This window comes from Schistocerca cancellata, chromosome 7, assembly GCF_023864275.1.
Source record: "Schistocerca cancellata isolate TAMUIC-IGC-003103 chromosome 7, iqSchCanc2.1, whole genome shotgun sequence".
Taxonomy (NCBI): domain Eukaryota; kingdom Metazoa; phylum Arthropoda; class Insecta; order Orthoptera; family Acrididae; genus Schistocerca; species Schistocerca cancellata.
The window spans coordinates 392493248-392514087 of NC_064632.1; the positions used below are offsets into that span (position 1 = coordinate 392493248).

Below are 20840 nucleotides of genomic sequence, written 5' to 3' on the forward strand. Positions count from 1 at the left end.
AGCAATTCGGCGGTACGTCCACCCGGCCTCCCGCATGCCCACTATACGGCCTCGCTCAAAGTCCGTCAACTGCACATACGGTTCACGTCCACGCTGTCGCGGCATGCTACCAGTGTTAAAGACTGCGATGGAGCTCCGTATGCCACGGCAAACTGGCTGACACTGACGGCGGCGGTGCACAAATGCTGCGCAGCCCTCTCGCAGTGTCCGGAGCAAGTATGGTGGGTCTGACACACCGGTGTGAATGTGTTCTTTTTTCCATTTCCAGGAGTGTAGTTTCCTTGGTTAAAAGCACTTATTACTGGGTTTCAGTCAGGTCCTCCACTTCGTTTGATGCTGAGGTGGTATTCCAATGCAGTTGGGGAGTCTCTGCAACAGTGTTCAAGTTTAGGGGGGATACCAAGTGGGCTGAGGCGTGAATGGGGTCTTGGATTGAGGAGAGGAGCGTGCTAGCATAGTCCATGCAGTGGTGCAAAGCCACTGTGCCAGGGTGGCGTATTGGTTAGAGGATCTGCTTGGTGAGGAGAAGACCCAGGTTCGAATCCTGGCTGTAGTAGAAGCTTTCATTTGTCGCAATAATCTCCATATGTACATCATAGATGACTGAGACTTAAAAAGGTCTCTTCAACCATATAGTTTCATTGATATTTGACATGTGTGTTCAATTAACCTGATGCTAATTTAAAATTTAATGTGTTTCATGATAACTTTTTGGTTATATTTGAAAACAGTTTCCCTAAAAAAATAGTGAAATATAATTGTAACAAACCAACCATGGCTTACTAAAGGGATAAAAAATCTTGTAAACAAAAAAGGGAAACGTCTCTTATAGCTATAAGGTGATCCAGAAACGTTATATAAACTACTGAACCGTATTAAAAAAGTTACTAAAAAGTCCAGAATTATGTGCATTATGCCTGAAATTAGCACCACTGATAATGAAACTAAAACAATTTGGAATATTGTTAAAAGGGAAACAGGGCAACTGAGATCACAAGAAGACTGTATTTCTATCAAACTCAATGAAACGTTTGTTAGCAAAGAGTCAGAAGTAGAAAACATTTTTAATAGTTATTTTTAAGTGTTGTAGTGATAATAGGATCCAGCTATTCAATAAAAAATGCAAGGCAGTATATGGAAGAGGCAATACCTATGCGATTTGATGAAACTGAAATTCAACCCTCCTCTCCAAGTGAAATTAGGAAAGTAATATATTTACTCAAAACTAAAAGCTCACACGGAATTGATGGCATTTCCACCAGAGTACTAGAAGCTTGTTTCCAGCAGATCAGTAGAATTCTCAGCCACATATGTAGTAGCTCTATGAAACAGGACATTTTTGGAGACAGACTGAAATACGCTATTCTTAAACCATTGCAAAATAAAGGGGCAGGTCTGATACTAATAACTACCACCCAGTCTCATTTCTAACAGCTTTATCCAAAATTCTTGTAAAACTAATATATTCAAGAGTAGCGTCACACTTTTCTAAAAATGAAGTATTAACAAAACGTCAGTTTGGTTTTCAGAAAAGCTTTTCAACAGACAATGCTGTTGAGCCGTGTGTCGGCTCTTAACATGTATCGCGCTGTCAAAATTGTTCTGAGTCCTTCCATTCCATCGTCAATTGATTCTTTCATATTTATCGTTATGCTGCGTACAATTCTGTTGAGATTCCCTTCTGGCGGCGTGTCTGGTCTTATCGATCTTCGAGTCGTTGCTTCCTGTTAGCCCTGTGTAAGGGAATAAGATCTTTGGGGGGATGGCCGGTTGGTTGCCTAGCGGTGACGAGTCGGTCGGTCGGTTTTTAAAATCGGGAATTAAAGAATGTCGTACGATGAGACTGCGACGTGACGTGGCGGTGTAGTTGGCTGTTGTTCCGAGAAGCCGCGTGGTCTATCCTGGCGGTGCGAGACGTATGGACCGAGTTGACGGGACAAGGCTGTAAGCTCTTGCTGTGATCACCCGTGGGCCACGGCTGTGGTTCCGAGTCACTACTTGGTGGGATTTCTCTAAATTGTCCGTCTGGAGGCGGGAATGATGGACTAGTAACTCTCCTAACCTGAGGAGTGGTATTTCGCCGCCGTGGGTGTAGAGAAGACGAGGGCTCCGGTGACAGAGCGCGTGGCTGCGTGACTGTGCCCAGTTGGGTAAGCTGGCGACATGGACACGGTCGGGTGTGAGGAACCTTTGCATCGGAGTTCACCTGCTGTTTCTCTGATAAACTGCAAGTTAAGTTGATTAAAGGTTTTGATGTTAATTGAAGAACTTTGGTTTGTGCAACCAACATTTTTTCTGCCTTGTGGCCTCCTGCGTTCTGATTTCCTGTCCCTGTCGCCGGTGTAATTATAGACAGCGATCTTTTGTTCTTATTAGTACTGCCTGGGAGGAAGTGTATCTTTGGGCAGGGATTATGGTTCCTGATTTGATTCCTCCTTCTCCCCTGGCCTCGCGTGAGGTCGATGTGATTGCTGAATGTGAGGCGTTGTGGGTCTGTTAGTCGGTTTCTAGCCCTGAGCATCTTTCGGGAGACAATTATTGTAAAATGTTAAATGGTTGTATTTTACTCTGATTGTTTTTGGCCACTGTTCAAAAGGGTTAAGTTTGCCTTTCATTGGTGTTTTTTTTAATTACGTGGCTTTAAAATTGTTAGTTATTGTAAAAGGTGAACAACTGTATCTTTACTTTGATTGTTTTAATCTACTTGCCATTCTTTGAAAACGCTAGTTCTGCCTCCCTGTCAGCGAGCCCTTGTAATTTAATATCTTGTTGTGCCAAAAATTAAAGGAAGTGTCTCCTACATGTTCGGTAGCGAAATTGTATGCAACTTGGTGTTTTTGTTTCATTACTTGGAAAGTTTTAATTTTGTTATTAAATGCTTTATCAAAGTCTGTTTTAAGTAAAATGGCTTGGCCGTTAACTGTGATGTAAATGGTTTTGAAAAGGCACTCATGCCTGCTAGCTTTTTGGATCTATTCCTGGTCAAGTGCTAAAGAAATAACTTTTAATGTTTGAAGTAATCAATAAAGAAATTGTAAATCGCAGTAACCAACTAATTTTGGCCCCGTTTCTCAACTGGGGGTTTTCCTTGATTAATCGTAACACCCGTCTCAGTTGTATATGCTTTCATTGATCAAATATTAAATGCTCTGAATAACCGAACATCACCCATATTGATATTTGGTGGTCTCTCAAAGGCTTTTGAAAGTGTGAATCACGAAATTCTTCCAGATAAGCTTAAGTATTGTGATATGAGTGGGACAGTGCACAAATGGTTTAATTGAAATTTAACTGGAAGAATGCAGAAGGTTGAATTTCACAGTACAGATAGTCTGCAAATATCAGCAGAACTCTCTAACTGGGCAAGTATCAAGAATGGTGTCCCATAGTGTTCATATATATTTATATATTAAAGATTTGCTGCTCTATTTTCATGAAGATGCAAAGCTAGTTCTTCTTGCTGATGATACAAGTATCATCAGCTGAGGAAACTGCAAATAATGTCTTTCAGAAAATTAGTGATTCTTTGCAAATGGACTCTCACTAAATTTTGAGAAAACACAATACAAACAATTCTGTACAATAAATATCATAACACCGTTGATAAATATAGACTTTGAAGGGAATTCTGTCGCTAAGGCACAATATTCAAAATTTCACTGTGTGTGCATTGATGAGAAATTGAACTTGAAGAAACACATTGATGATCTGCCGAAACAGTTAGGTTCAGCTACTTATGCTGTTAGGTTACTGAGAGAAATATATCAGTAAATTAGCCTAAAATGGCTATATTCATTCAATACTTTCATATGGCATTATATTTTGGGTAATTCACCATTAACAGAAAAAGTATTGATTGCACAAAAGCGTGTAATCAGAATAATAGTTGGAGCCCACCCAAGTTCACATTGCAGACATCTACTTAAGAAATTCTGAATATTCACAGAACCTTCGAAATACATATATTCACTTATAAAATTTGTATTAATAACCCATCAATTAAAAAATAATAGCGAAAAGCATAGCCACAACATTAGAAGGAAGAACGATCTTCACTATCAGGATGAAATCTGACTTTGGCACAGGAAGGAGTGAATTTTGGTGCCACAAAAATCTTTGTTCATTCGTCAAATACCCTTAAATGTCTGACAGATAGCCAACCAACATTTAAAAAGCAAATTAAAAGAATTTATGAGTGAATTCCTTCCATTCAATAGATGAATTTTTAGATATGAAGTAGTAACTGTAAAAAAATTAATTATATTATGTAAAGAGAACTTATGTTAAAATGGCACGTACCACATCATTACGAAGTATCGTATTCATGATATATGGAACAAGTATAAATCTAATGTAATGTGATGCAGACAAAGCCACGGGTGGGAAGCTCATGCCAAACCCTTGGAATGATTTCACCACATTTGGTATAGATACTAGTAATAACATAATTACCGCGTTTAGTGCTCTATACTTCAAGAAATATCTTACAACAAAGAAGGTACATTCGAAAACTCAACATGAATTCAGTCAACGATATAGAAGCCATACTCCTTGATCAGAAATCAGAATCCTTAATTGATCATCGATCCACGCCACCTCCCTCACTATGGTCCGCTTCTGCAGGGGCTGACCAGTTGAACAGGGAGGGCTGTCTCGTTGGGAAATGAGGTGCGTAGCGTTGCCGTCCTTCAAGCAGTGTCTTCCTACTTCGTTCCCTCCTTAGGCGACAGATCACTAGGGTCCAAATCGGTGGCTTTTGTCCTCTTGCCGAACTTCTTCGAAGCTTCTCAGTTTAAATTGATATACCTTAGTCCATCATTTCCAAAACTGACCTGAAATCTTTGATTAAGATAAGACTGGTCTGCATTTCCAACCCAATGGGTAAAGTCAGTAAGCTTTCACCATCAAGAGGGTGTGCTACTGTCAAAGCTTCAACGTTGTCTCCTTCTGAAATTAGTTTGGCATTTACTACGCCTTAGATATTGCCGAGGCTGATGCTGAACTGCTCTTCCGTTATCCGTGCCCTCCCTGGTACATTTCGCTCACCATTGCCCACCCCCTCCCCGCCATCCTCCTTACAAGGCCGCGAGGAGACACACGAACGCCTCAAAATGCCTTTCTTGGCGAGGAAATAACGAGTCTGCGACGTGGTGAACGCGTTCCTTACTTCAGACAGCTCATCATTAGCAGCGTGAAACATTTCTGCATCGGCGATGTAGAAAGTCCCCGTCGATTGCTGTAGAGAGCAATTAAAGACGTGTCTATGCTAGTGTTGGTGGATAGCTACGGATTCCGTGCGAGTGCTGTAGGAAAAATGAAGCATGCTGTAAGGACTTTTTTGTGATAGCGCCCTGTAGAGGACCTGCGAAACGTAACCTGTCCGCCAGAAGCGATACGCAACTATTCGGCTACCTTACGAGAATCTTAGTTACTCCTGCCAGTAGCTCCTCGAGTTTGCTGATATGTTTCACCCGCTGATGCATTTTCTGTCTTAAGAGAGTCATAGTTACTCCTGCCAGTTGCTCCTCGTGTATGCTGATGTGTATGGCCTGGTGACGAGGCATTTAGCTACCTTAAGAGAGTCATAGATCCTCCTGACAGTTGCTCCCCCTTTTTGGCTTGGATTGTTGTGAATACAAAATTCTTTTTATTAAAAATTCACTACTAGTTTTGCAGCAGTAGAGATGCACCTTCAGGTGATCTGTGCAATAAATTAAATTATTACAGACCTACCAATCAATGAGAGCTCAGTACTCACAGCTTTTTAAAAAGTCATGGTGCGGCAAATAGATAACTTAGAACGAAAGCCCATCGTTCGTCGTCAAGATACGAGTAAAACAGATAGCGCACTAAAATCGGTTGTCTGTGATTAAACTGACTGGGATTGTGCGGCACCTGTAAGTGATAGGAAGTCGCGTAAACCGTTGTATTTTCCGACTCACGTTTAGTTATTGAAATCAACTAAAACCTCCATATTAACAGGTCTTAACTTCGACAAATAAGAGTAATAGACCCCTGAGTGCCTTATTATACCGGTTTTCAATTTTATTATCAATAGTCACAACTAGACTTTTTTTTAAAAAACAAACTTGTTTATGAGCCCTGCAATACTGTGGATGTGCTACAGCCTTGCTGGTTTTAGGGTAGTATTTATTTGTATTTTGAAGTTTTTAACTGTGTTTAATTGTTTTACAAAGAAATCCCTACGACTATATAATAGTAACTAAATTTCAAGCACAGTAAAGCCAACCTCCATCTTCTTAGACGTAGGTAGTCAGTTCGGTCCGAGGCTCCCGCTGGCGCCACCTCATAGTAACGACCCATCGGTAGTGTTTACGGTGGCGCCGTGCACACTTCTATGCTGTCTGCGACATGGTAAGACATTCGAGGCTCTAGTACACTTACCTGTCGAAGTTAAGACAGGTTAATGTGGAATTTTCAGTTACTTCCCACAGTTATAGCGGAGACAGAAATTTAAATAGGTTTTTCCGGCTATCTTTCACTTACAGGTGCCGCTCGAGCCCTATCAGCAATCATACACAAGCGCTTTTAATGTGCTATCGGTTTCATCTTGACGAATAATGGTTAGATTTGGCTGTAAGCTACCACTCTGGCGCGCCATGACTTTTTCAAAACGTGTGACTAGTCACCTCTCATTGATTATGATACTTAAAGGTAGTACACATCTCTTTTCAAAACCATTGTAATTCTGTATTGTTTCAAATTCTTGTACAGATCACCTGAAGAAGCATGCGAAACCTGTGGTGATTTTTTAATAAAGGTATTTTAACAGCCAATACGGAAGATTTTAATCACCATGTGCAATTTTGGATGCAGTTTCCCGACCTCTAAAATTGAACAACTGTACCTGATCGAATGGTGGGGGAGCTTCTATTGTAAATTGTGCATAACTTTAATTAATTGTTTAACTTTTCCCTCAATTTTTTTCTACTGGTTTAACAGCTTCTAATTCGTTTCGATAATTTTATTATTGAGTGTCTGGTGACAACAATTTTTATTCAACATTTCCTCTTGATGATAAGGGCCATAACTCTTTTCGAAGTGGCGTCGGACAGCACTGGAAATCGCAGCACACACTGACATCCTGTGAAGAGACTCCGCATAAGATAAATTCCACCCAAAACACTTGACGGATTTATCCATTACAGCGCGTGTCTGTACTACAGGGTCACATGTGACAGTGCAAGCAAGGCAGCTTTACTCTTTACTGGACACATTATTCCCAGCCCCATGCTGTATCGTTTCAGATCTTCTGAACATTAATATGCACTCAATGCACTAATAATAAAATTTAACTTATTTGGCAAATATCAGTCCGGCTTCCGTAAGCACCGCAGAACGAACAGTGGGCTAATCAAGGCAACTGATGACCTAAAATATACCATGGACAACCGTGATGCTACTACTAGATATTTTTACTCTGTCAACTTTGACATACTGCTCAGAAAAAAATGTGACAGCTAAATTTTTCATATATATGAAGACAGTAACTGTTCTCGAAAGAACAGAATATTGTTGATGACCGTGCAGCTTTTCCCTGAAATAAATGATTACTAACTGAAACCCTCAGCTGCCGACAGGTGTTGTTGATATACCTCGATGTGGACAGCTGAAAATGTGTGCCCCGACCGGGACTCGAACCCGGGATCTCCTGCTTTCATGACAGACGCTCTATCCATATTTTTTTTTTTTTTTTTTTTTTTTTTTTTTTGCATTTTGTTCGTTATTGATCGTTGTGTTCGGTCGTTGCGGACGTCGCAAGACATCCTGTTCAAGTTCGGTGATTGATCCTTCCACTCAGTTTTTTATTACAGAGGCCAATCGGCTCTCTGACCGAACACGCTGAGCTACCGTGCCGGCGATCCATCTGAGCCACCAAGGACATAGTTGAATAGCGCGACTGCAGGGACTTATCCCTTGCACGCTTCCCGTGAGACTCACATTCCCAACTGTCCACAATTCTACATATGTAATGTACCTTATAGACATTAGCCCATTCACTCATTACTCGCGCACGCTTTCGCGATTCCTGTAAGAGTTTGGGCAACCTGTGCGCATTCGCACAGGCGAAGGTCAATGACTAGGTAGCCTTTAACTATCTATATGTGAAGGCAGTAACTGTTCTCGAAAGAACAGAATACTGTTGATGACCGTGCAGCTTTTCCCTGGAATAAATGATTACTAACTGAAACCCTCAGCTGCCGACAGGTGTTGTTGATATACCTCAATGTGAACAGCTGAAAATGTAAGTTTTCATACGCTGCGCTGAAGTGGTTTGAAAGCTATTTGAAAAACCAGCAAAGTATGGATATGAAAAAGCGTTCTGGAAGCATGTTTCTTGGCGAGTGCCAAAAGGATCAGTCTTACGCCCACTCTTGTTTTCTTTGTATGTCAATGATGTTTCATCAGTTTTGTCTTCCTGTAAATATCATTTCTATGCCGACGACGTCCACTTCTACCGAAGTGCGAGACCTGAAGATATAAATACTGCGATTCCCCAGATGAATGGAGATCGGTCTCAAGTAGTAAAATTGGCGGGAAACCTGAGGTTCAAAATAAACGCAAAGAAGTGGTAAGTAGCATCAGTACTGCATCATAATTTAATAATTCCCCTATCAATGGCCTCCCATTCAACTTGACGGCACCCCAACAGCCTATCGGCAAGCAGTGAAGAACATGGATGTAACTTCGGATGCACCACATGCTATGCCCACTGTAAAGGGTGCTTATAAATGAATATCGGGGTTTTAACGCTTTATATTATTTATTACATTAAACTTATAAATGATATGTCAAATGAAAGAACAACTTAAACAGTTGCGTTTGGCATAGCGAAGTCCGCGATTGGTTGAACTTCACTGTACCCGAACACTGGATATACCGCAAGGGGCCCAATGACAGGTCTTGCTTTGCATGGCCTCCACGTTCACCCGATCTAACGCCATGCGAATTTCTCCTTTGGGGCTTCATCAAGGATCGTGTGTACGTGCCTCCGCTACCATCAGACCTCCCTGAATTAAGAAACCGGATTGAAGAAGCTGCTGCCACAATCACTGAAGACACACTTATCTACGTTTGGGAAGAACTCGGCTATAAACTTGATGTGTGCCGCGTGACAAATGGTGCTCATATTGAACATTTATAAGGTTCTTGTTAAAACTGTTTGAGTTGCTCTTTCATTTGACATATCATTTATAACAGTAAGTTTAATATAATAAATATTATAAAGCATTAAAACCCCGATATTCATTTATAAACACAGTGTACTTCGCCGTCTCACCAGTGCACAAGCAGCCCCAGCACCTCGCTTCAGACATTACACATCGCTCGTGCAATCGTAATATAAACATAAGGTCTCGCCTATCTAGTATCACAGCCGTGCCCATTCACAAGACAAGACCATTTCAACCTCCTTCGCTGTGGCATGTGTCCGCGTCTGCAACAAGCTGCTGTAACATATATAATACAAATTATTAGCAAACACGGGTTACTTATGGTGTTGGTTAGAGGTTACGTAAGGAAACAGAGAAATCGATTGCTCGTAGTGTGGGTCCTTGCCAATATTGACATTACTAAGCTGGTCGCTAAAGAATAACATCATATTTATTATGGTCATTGTAAAACTCCAAGGCTGCTCATACAGTAAGTGGAAGTACACAAAGGGAAGTTTATCTGCGTTGTTTTCGGTGTGTTTTGCATGGTTTTTGTATGTTTTGAAGAGTATTCATAGTTTTTATTTTTGTGTACGTAGAGTGTCGAAACGTCGGTTTTATTTTGTAATCATTTCTACGTGTTATAAAACTTCGTGGCCTGGTAATCAAAAGGATTTCTTTCACTGGTTGTGTAAGCCTATGTACATCTAACTTACTTATCCGAATGAAGTTTATTTGTGGTTCGTTTCCTGAAAATAACGCTTCATTAATTTTTATACGCTGTGATTCATCGAAAATAAGTCATCCTGTAGTTGGCAGAGGTTTCCGTAATGAATCTAAGGGCATACACTGAAGGAAGTGGAGGCGTTAGTTGCCCCTCTCCTTTCCGATGGTTGAAATGTGCGGGCGGTTATAATTCATGGTCGTGAAGAAAATTTGGTTATGCTACTGAAGTTACGTTCCACGGTGGATTTGTAGGTGAAAAAATATGAAGACATCATACAGTTAATTTAATCGTATGACTAGGGCCCCCCGCCGGGTGTCGTTCTTTCAATTTGACGACACTTCGGCGACCTGCAGTCGATGAGGATGATGATGGAGACACCACAACACACAGTCCCTGGGCGGAGAAAATTTCCCGACCCAGCCAGGAATCGAACATGGGCCCCCAAGGATTGACAATCCATCACGCTGACCATTCAGCTACTGGGGGCGGACTTCATGCAGTGAAAACCCGGTAACAGAAACTTTTCTCGGCTAATATATGAGCTGGTGGATGGAAGCATAAGAAAACTGCGTTAGGAATTGTAAATCAGCACTGCATGCACCCGTTGTTGAAGAATTATGACATGATAAACGTTACATAAAACTATGAAACATACCCATTCAATGGCGGATACAGATACATCTCAAGGAGGAGGCGCTCAAGATATCTTGAGCTACATTTACTTTTACCGTAATAAAAAATGCAAAGTGCAAGAAAGTTTCACTTAAACTGATAATGCACATAAACAAGACAATGCCACCTTATGATATAAAAACATTACAATCGTGGTTCTCTTCCTTAACTGATGAATTATATGCGCCTATTCTTCCTCGCAAATTGGTTAATTACATCATCAATAGGGCAATCAATGTCAGGGTGAGTACTCAACAGAGCTAAGCCATTAAGTCGATCCCTTTACGCCACACAAAAACGTATAAAATACGATGACGCGGACGCGCGTGCTGCATAGGAAAGTACAACTACTCGATAACTCGATTCAGTCGAGGCGCCACAAGGGGGGGGGGGGGGGAGGGGGTGCCCTGCGCGTCCCTCACGTCCCCCATATGTATGCGCCACTGTACCCATTTTAGTTTGGGTATTAAAAACGCCATTTAAAGGGGACTTACTTTTAACAGGCAACAGCTCACTTCGTTGTTGCTGTAGTCACTTTCATAATTAATTAAATTGATTAACACGAGGACTGTGTAATAACACAATTAAATGAAAATGCCACTTTCATAATTACAGAAGTTAATTAACAACAGAATTATGTAATTACACAATTAAATGAATAAGCTGGCTTTCGCAAGCTGGAGCTCGCCATCTCGATTTCGGTATTCGAGCGAAAGTCGGTTACCAATTAACTGTAATATTATCCTTGGCGAGCAACGGCATCACAGAAAGGACTGATGCAGAAGACTGGCGTAATTATTTAAAGCACGACTCTGTGCCACGACAAAGAAGCCTGCTGTGATACCTTTTCTCTTAAAAATAGTTTTTCATTGGCAGAAAACTAAAGTATTACAGTTTTCCAGTGCACGTACTTGAACATCTTGAAGTTTGTTAATATACTGCATTGACAGTAATAGCATCTGAATCTGATGATTGCCACAGTCGAAACCAGTATTGCAGTGTACCAGTTACGTGATTTTGTGAGTGAAAGAAATTTTTTTCTGTCATTCAAATAATTGTTGCAACAGCTACATACAACTTTCTCGCAGTTGAAATTATGCTGCAAAAGGTACAATCGCAGATATTTCTCCATATGTAATACAATTATGTCGAAATTTTAAAACAAGTGAATCAGTTATGGCAAAGAGCAGATCAACAACGGTATTGATGTGCAGTGCGACCTTGTGTTACGAGAATGTGCGCTATTATTAGAGCTTCGTGGAGTCAGTGTTGTGGCTGAGGAAGTCTGTGATAGTTGGTGGGGGGGGGGGGTGAAATATTGTCGAAATTTTAAAACAAGTGAATCAGTTATGGCAAAGAGCAGATCAACAACGGTATTGACGTGCAGTGCGACTTTGTGTTACGAGAATGTGCGCTATTATTAGAGCTTCGTGGAGTCAGTGTTGTGGCTGAGGAAGTCTGTGATAGTTGGTGGGGGGGGGGGGGGGGGTGAAATATTTGAAACGTACCATTCGTGAGATTTATCTTGCGTTATCAAGTATACTTATAGGGATTAGTTTACCAGAGACTAAAATTGCTTCCCATTGGTTTTGCGCTGTAAATAACCACTTTACAAATGTTACTGTGTATATGTAGCAGACGTGGTAATGGAGGCAAAATTTAAAAACCATCACTCTTTGATAGGATTTGTAGACACATAAAAATGGTTCGAAAACGCGAATTAGCCGGCCGCGGTGGTCTAGCGGTTCTAGCGCTGCAGTCCGGAACCGCGGGACTGCTACGGTCGCAGGTTCGAATCCTGCCTCGGGCATGGGTGTGTGTGATGTCCTTAGGTTAGTTAGGTTTAAGTAGTTCTAAGTTCTAGGGGACTTATGACCTAAGATGTTGAGTCCCATAGTGCTCAGAGCCATTTGAACCATTTTTTTTTGAGAACGCGAACTGTTCAAGATGCATCCTTAAAAAAAATAATTAAATGCTACAGGAAAAGTAAAGTAATATCACTACGTACAAGAACCAAGAGGAGAACAGTAACAAGAGACAAGTGCTAAAACTAAAAAGGGCGTGAGAAACAAACGAAGTCTGTCTCCCGTACTGTTCAGTCCCTACATTGAAGAGAAAAAAATAGAAGTTCAGAAAAACTAAACTAAAATCTCCTCCCGAACGGGCCATGAAGGCCCAGCGGTATCGACCGGTCGCCGGGTCATTCTCAGCCCACAGGCGTCACTGGATGCGGATATGGAGGGGCATGTGGTCAGCACACCGTTCTCCTGGCCGTGTGTCAGTTTCCGAGACCGGAGCCGCTACTTCTCAATCAAGTAGCTCCTCAGTTTGCCTCACAAGGGCTGAGTGCATCCCGCTCGCCAACAGCGCTCGGCAGACCGGATGGTCACCCATCCAAGTCCAGCCCGACAGCGCTTAACTTCGGTGATCTGACGGGAACCGGTGTTACCACTGTGGCAAGGCCATTGGCAAAAGTTCGGGACTGTGATCGAAATTCATGGTGGAAGGGTGTCAATAAATAGATTCGCTGACGAATTTGCTATTCTCTTGGAAAGTGAAGAAGAATTACAGGACCTGTTGCCTGGAATGGACAGTCTAATCAGCACAGAATATATACTGGAACTAAATATAACAGAGACGAATGTAATGAAGAGTAGCAGAAACGAGATTAGCGACATACTGCGCACCAAAATTGGGGAACGTATAATACAAGAAGCGAAGAAAGTCTGTTACCTTAGAGGCAGAAGTACATGGCGCACAAAGCATGGTGGGAATGAGTAACAGGCAAACAGGAGATTCATGGCCAAAAGAAGCCTACTAGCTGTTTTACACAAGGAAGCTAAAATTCAAGGAACTAGTAAGAAATGTTCTCTACAGAAAAAAAATGGTTCAAATGGCTCTGAGCACTGTGGTGCTTAACTTCTGAGGTCATCAGTCCCCTAGAACTTAGAACCATTTAAACCTAACTAACCTAAGGACATCACACACACCCATGCCCGAGGCAGGATTCTAACCTGCGACCGTAGCGGTCGCACGGTTCCAGACTGTAGCGCCTAGAACCGCTCGGCCACCCCGGCCGGCGTTCTCTACAGAAAAGGCGAGGAAAAGAACATGTGGAACACAGTAATTAAGAGAGAGGTTGAAATGATTTTTGTTAAGAAACCAGAGAATAACTTCCGTGCCGCTAAAGAGAGCCCTAACGGCAGTAATAATTAAGGACACTGGGTATGTATGTGTACGACCGTGAGATGAGAAGCTTGGCACAACAGAAGCAGTGATGTCGTGGCGGGCCTTATCAAAAGGTTCAAAAGACTGATGACAATGAAAATAAGAAAAGAAAAATGCCTCTCATGGTTAATTACATTCATGCAAGTATTTCCATCAATCTGCTGTTCTTTTTGCACGTCTGGTTTGATTTCGTATTTTGACGGCGTTGATTTCTGCAGTGTTAACTTTTGAATTTGAGTGTGACGTCCAGCAGGCATTAAATATATGTACAATGGACGTTCCGGAAATAAGTTGTTTTTCGCACGGAAACCTTATTGCTAAATCAAATACATCTGGATTCATGAACTACATACCTTTCACCATTTGTCGTTCTATTTGCCATCGACAGTGAGAAATCTGTCGTAGCGTGCAGTCAATTTGAAGAACCCAGTATGGTAAAACGCGGTGGCCTGCGAAGCAAGGAATTGTCGCCCAGCCCGCTCCACCTCAGCATTGGTTTAGAAGCTATGTCCCGAGAGTGAGGCTTTCGATGGGGCAAGATAGGGACTGCAGACCGGGTGAGCCAAGCCTCTTCACTCAAGAGCTCTGTCTCTTTCGTCGAATGGGGGACCAGTTTGGTGATGGTGTGCCTGAACTTGCAACACCAGCGACCATCCATTTGAGGAGAAAGTACCTTTTCACCACACACTGCCTGTAGGCTTTTGTGTATGATGGACACACTAGTTTCCCATGCTCATTCACAGCGGATAACAGCACGCACTTCCATTGGCGACCAAGTTGTCAGTCCAAGTTCGTCTGTCATCGTGATGTGTATTTGAATAACCTCGGGCACGCCAGCCAGCTCTCTCCTCTTCGTCGCCCTGCGCATGCGTCATTCCTCCCCGCTGACGCTCCCTCCGTCCATAAACCAGCACCGTGTGTGGATTCATGTGGCGTTTGTTTGTGTCACCTTATGTACCATCTTCTCTTTCGAAAACAAGGCTACATTTACTTTCGGAACGTCTCTCGCATGTTTGTTAATTGTGGCTTGGAGGTCTAAGCACATAATGAAAACGTCCCAGATATTCCTAATTGTAAGCAGTGATGTTAACTGAATGAATCTAAAGCTTCTATTTTCATTTGTATTGATAAAATTATTTCATCCCTCTCGTAATTCGTTTGTGGAAGTCATCCTTGATGACTGACGGAAAGGTGTCGCATTGTTGCATTTCGGATTCAACTCCGCATTCCAGTTTTTAAGAAACTTGCTCTAGTAACATCTTAGTATTATTAATAATTCACTTAAATTTAAAATGTAAATAATGGTTGAGACAATGCAGCATGTAACTCATTATACACACTCTATATGTGTGAAAGGTGAGTTTTCAGTGGTACTCAGGTCTGCCTTTTGCTCACAATACGTATTAGCTGAAATGAGATCAGCGTTAAAAGAGTAATGCCACTTACGTTCACTGTGCTATGAAAATTTGCTAATGAAATGGAAACGAGATATTTTAAAATATTCATAATTTGTTATAATTGTAACAAATTAAGAACTAATTTTAATAATGAAATGAAGATTATTTTGTGATCGAAATATACTTTGTATAAGAAGTTTCGAAAAAATCGTATGATTGGCACGAACCGCAAAAACCTTCAGCTCTTGCATACAACATATATTAGCCATAGGGACTCGAGCTACACAGAGAACAGCTATACTTCGAACACTACCGTGTACTGAGCTACGAGTAGAAACAGACGTAAGTTTTTTTCAGTAAACTAGCCGTTGTGCCACAATTGATTCAAATGTGTGATTTATAATTGTCAGCATCGCCCTGTTAGCATACTGTTGATTAAAGTATAGTAACATAAAAATAATTTGCCTGTTTTTAGTACAGCTTGCTTTATTTTGCCTCTAGGAAACTAATGCTTAGTTCCGAAGCATTCTTGAATCATACCAGTCACACCGAAGAGAATGTAGATAAGACAGACAGAACCGTAAAATTCAGAAAAGCAGTAGTTCTTTAACAATGTTTGTCCGTGACACTGAATAACCAATTGCTCTTAGACATAATCTGATCCATAAAAATGTTAAGCAGCAAAAAATCTCAAGTCTCTTACTTAGGAATGACATATTCTTGTCTCGATTGGAAATTAGATTTTGAACCGTTATCTCACCCATTGCTGGAATGGCGGGCTATCAAGCAAACAAAAAAAAATCCAGTGTGAGGGTAGTTAGAAACAGTCAAAAACCTGGTGATTCTTCCGATTGCATCCACCACGTTGTCGCTGAAGGAACGTTATTTTGAATAAACTGCACCGTTTTGAACTAACTGGAAAAACTAACGTCTGAGGAATATTTCCGTCTATAATTACGCCTTCTGGACTACAAATAAAGAAACCTGTAAGTGTGACTGACTCTTCAGCACTTGTATGATTTTCCGTTGGCGATACTTCCAGTACCTGTGATAATTTTGCTAAATGTGATATTGTTTACTGTTGAAATATTCTTTACTATTTGTAATGTTTTTATGATGCTTGCTTTACAAATACTTGTTCACTGTTAATGACGTACTAGACTTTCCCACATTACTTTGTTGTGGTTTTCGGTCAGGTGACGGGTTTGATGCAGTTGTGTATGATGTCCAGATGCTTCATCTCCGCATAACTACTGTGTGCTACACTTGCGTCTGCCTTTTGTCTTAAGACGTTGGTCTCCCTCAACAATTTTTACACAATACGGGTCCGTCCATTACCAAACTAAACATACATTGATGCCTTAGAATATTTCCTATCAAACGATACCTTATTTTAATCAACTTGGTCCATAATTCTTTTGGTCTCCGCAATTTGATTCACTAGCTCACAAGTTATTCAGTCTGCCCACCTAATTTTCAGCATTCTTCTGTAGCAAAAAATTTATAGAGCTTCTATTCCGTTCTTGTCTGTACTGTTTATCGTCAGCGTTTCAATTCCGTGCAGGGCTAAATCTCAGAGAGATACCTTCGAAAAGACAACAATAAATTTGTTGTTAGCAAATTTCTCTTTTTCAGAAATGCTTTTCTTGCTATTGCTAGTCTGCAGTTTTTATACCCCTGTGCTGAAATGTAATGCCTCCGAATTTTTTATTCTATTCTCAATATCGGTTGAGGTATTAAATGCCACGAACATTATACGGTCGACTTTCCAGCTCCGCTGGCGCAAGTTGGAACCCTCTGTCTGTGTGCTGCCAGACCCTCGGAAAACAATGCACGAACTAGAAGAGTTGTCCACAGGTAGAGCACACTCTCCTTCAGCGCGAGAAAGTCAGAACACACACTATGGCTGCAACATCTGCAACAATCCGACGCCTTGGGTTCGCTGTCTTCGATCATCCTCCATACATTTCGGACATGGCCCCATCCGATTTTAATTGGTTTTTAAAACTTAAATGACATCTTCGAGGACTTCATTCTGATATTGATGAAGTGGTGGAGGCAGAGGTGAGATTATGGCTCAGTCAGCAATGTCAAATCTTGTAAAGTTACGATATGAACAAACTAGTCTCTTGCTGGAATAAAACTGTTCATCGCCGGGTTGGTTATGCTGAGAAATAAATGTGTAAACATAAAGAATAAATATATAGGATATTAATAAAGTTTATTTTATTTCAAATGCTTCAAGAGTTTTCACATAAAAAATTCGGAGGCATTACTTTTTAGTATGGCCTCGTATTGTGCTGCCCAAATAGCAAAACTCTTGTACTAGTTTCATTGTCTTTTTGTAATGCATCACGCATTTTAATTCAACAACATCCCCTTACTCTTGTTTTACCTTTACTGATTTCATCTTATCTCTTTAGAAGACACTATCCAGTCCGTTCAGCTGATCCTCCAGTCCCTTGTTGTCTCTGTTTGAATTAACAATCCCATCGGTAAACATATCGTTATCTTTATTTCTTCTCCCTTAACCTAAATGTTGTTATCAAACTTCTCTTTGGTTTCCTTCTCTGCCTGCTCAATGTACAAACTGAATGACATATAAAAGAAAGGCTACAATCCTGTCTCACCTCCCATCTCAAACTATTCTTCCCTTTCATGCCAATCGACTTATATACCTACAATCTAGTTTCTGTACAATCTTACGCCCACTGTATTTTATCCCCACATAGAAATACCTAAGTACACACAAAGGCGTTTGGAAAACATAATATTCCTACAGAGAAAGAATGGTAATATAAAATCATTTGAAGACTCAAGAGGGAACAATAAGACTGCGAGATCAAGAACGAATCGCTCGGATTAAAAATGGTATAAGACAAGGATGCACTCTTTCGCGTCCACTGATCAGTCTGTTCATAGGAGAAGCAATGACAGGAATAACAGGTTCAAAAGTTCGATGAAGATTAAAGGATATTAATGATTAAATTCGCTGATGATATTACTATTCTAAATGGTGGTGAAGAGGAATTACAGAATGTCGTGAAAGAAAACATTGCTCATTGTAGAATGGATATTTATCTCACTTATTTACTGTGCGATGGGGCAATTTCGACTACCATCTCAATGTTAAACACATATACATTAACACTATGCACTGTGTCGCACGCGCTGTGGCATGCGTGCTGAAGTGTCACCTCATATGACAAAGCCACACACGAAACAGTCCATACACAGCATAACTTCAGGACGATGACAGCGTCTTTTCTCTACAAGACCACATCGTATCATTTGTGAACCATAACTACTCAACGTATAAACAAGATTATCATTAAAGAATTTGCAAATGGAATGAACAGTCTGACGGGTGCAGAATATATTTTGAGAGGAAACTCGAGAAAGACTATAGTAATGAGGAGTAACAGAAATGAGAATAGCGAAAAGATTAACATCAAACTTAGTGAAATTAAGGGATTCTGGTACCTTGGAAGAAAAGTAACTCATAATGGACGGAGCAAGGACATAAAAAGCAGACCAGCACAGGTATAGAGGACGTCGCTGGACAAAAGAAGTCTATTACCATCAAACAACATTGTATGGTAGTGAATCATGGACTGTGGAAAAACCGGAACAGAAGAGAATCGAAGAAGAATGTTGAAAAATTAGGACTGATAAGGTAAGGAATGAGGAGGTTGTCCGCAGAATCTGCAAAATTTCCGTGTCGACGAGCTCCAACTTCAAGCAAGCGCCAGACCTGAAAATATCAATACTGCCGTGGTGCAGATGAATCTGTTTTCAGTGTACAGATGGCCGCAAAACCTGGAACTTAAAGTAAATGCGAAGAAGTCCCAAATAATTTCATTATTGTGTCAGAAGTTAACTCATTTTGAATTCCGCAAACACATCGGAGATCAAGTACTTACCAGCTCATTATATTCTGTACGCAAGGTCTCATTCCTAGTATTCCAGCGCTGCTCATCCATTAAACAAAAATATTCACAATCTCGCTTTATATTGGTGCCGTACACTTTTGTAACACGAAGCTACCCTGCACTCTGCGTAGAATTCACTGACCTTCAGCCTTTAAGAAGAAACTGAAGCAGTTCCCTGTCAGCCGCGTCATGTTGCTCCAAAAATTAGCTTATACACTGCCAGAAAGAAATAAGTACACCTAGAAAGACGTAGTCGATTTTCATTCGATGACGGCATAAGCCACCTGGGGGAGAGTATTGTTGTTGTGGTGGTCTTCAGTCCTGAGACTGGCTTGATGCAGCTCTCCATGCAACTCTATCCTGTTCAAGCTTCTTCACCTCCCAGTACGTACTGCAACCTACATCCTTCTGAATCTGCGTAGCGTACTCATCTCTTGGTCTCCCTCTACGATTTTTACCCTCCACACTGCGCTCCAATACCAAATTGGTGATCCCTTGATGCCTCAGAACATGTCCTACCAACCGATCCTTTCTTCTAGTCAAATTGTGCCACAAACTCCTCTTCTCCCCAATTCTGTTCAATACCTCCTCATTAGTTACGTGATCTACCCACCTAATCTTCAGCATTCTTCTGTAGTACCACATTTCGAAAGCTTCTATTCTTTTCTTGTCCAAACTATGTATCGTCCATGTTTCACTTCCATACATGGCTACACTCCATACAAATACTTTCAGAAACGACATCCTGACGCTTAAATCTATACACGATGTTAACAAATTTCTCTTCTTCAGAATCGCTTTCCTTGCCATTTCCAGTCTACATTTTATATCCTCTCTACTTCGACCATCATCAGTTATTTTGCTCCCCAAATAGCAAAATTCCTTTACTGCTTTAAGTGTCTCATTTCCTCAGCATCACCTGACTTAATTCGACTACATTCCATTATCCTTGTTTTGCTTTTGTTGATGATCATCATATATCCTCCTTTCAAGACACTGTAGATGTACTGATAATGGTCTCAACGTCTTCCGCAAACAGACAGAAAAATGGCATAACTACCCGAGCGCCTTGTGTTTCTACCCTATAATGGGGAATGCTCACAGCCAAAAGGTTCAGTATGGTGCACCCATGTGAACCAAGGAGGCAACCATGCAATGGAGACGCATTCGTGCTGCCTACAGACAACTCAGCGTGCTTGAAAGGGGTTACATCGTAGCGTTCAGAGTGACGGCATGGTCCTTTCGGAGAAATGTCACACAAGTTGGCCGCTTGCGTCAGCTGTGTAACGATGCTCGTGTCAGTGGTCACGCGAACATTCTCACACCCGTAGACCAGTTTCTGGTCGTCCATGTAGCACAGACACGCACCGGGATCATCCTATTGCAAGGGCAGCAGTTTTTTCTTTGTTATGATTTTAGGGTGCAAAACTGCTACGGTCATTATCGCCTGGTGTGTGACTTAGGAAAAGCTAAAAAGACGAAACTGGAAACCAGCAGCAATGGAAGCAAAACTCAAAAAAGTGGGGAAACCATAAACAGAAGGAAAGCTTAAAAAACCACTATAGAAGGGGGGTTGTTTGTCCCCAAAAAGAGCTTCAAATTACTGACGCCATCTCACTGGCACTAATGAACCCGAGAAAACGATCGGCTGATTGCGTGTCATCTGCTCAAATGGAAGACATATCAGGCGACAGCTGTAGACTAGAGATGG

General features: G+C 41.2%; 1 protein-coding gene and 1 pseudogene across 1 annotated transcript in view; both read right to left on the reverse strand.

Moving 5' to 3' along the window:
• Window positions 1–20840, reverse strand: part of LOC126092201 (inactive pancreatic lipase-related protein 1) — a 208545-nt gene that overhangs the window by 150377 nt on the left and 37328 nt on the right. The gene's annotated exons all lie outside the window — the stretch shown is intronic.
• LOC126093848 (5S ribosomal RNA) lies at window positions 12931–13042 on the reverse strand (annotated as a pseudogene).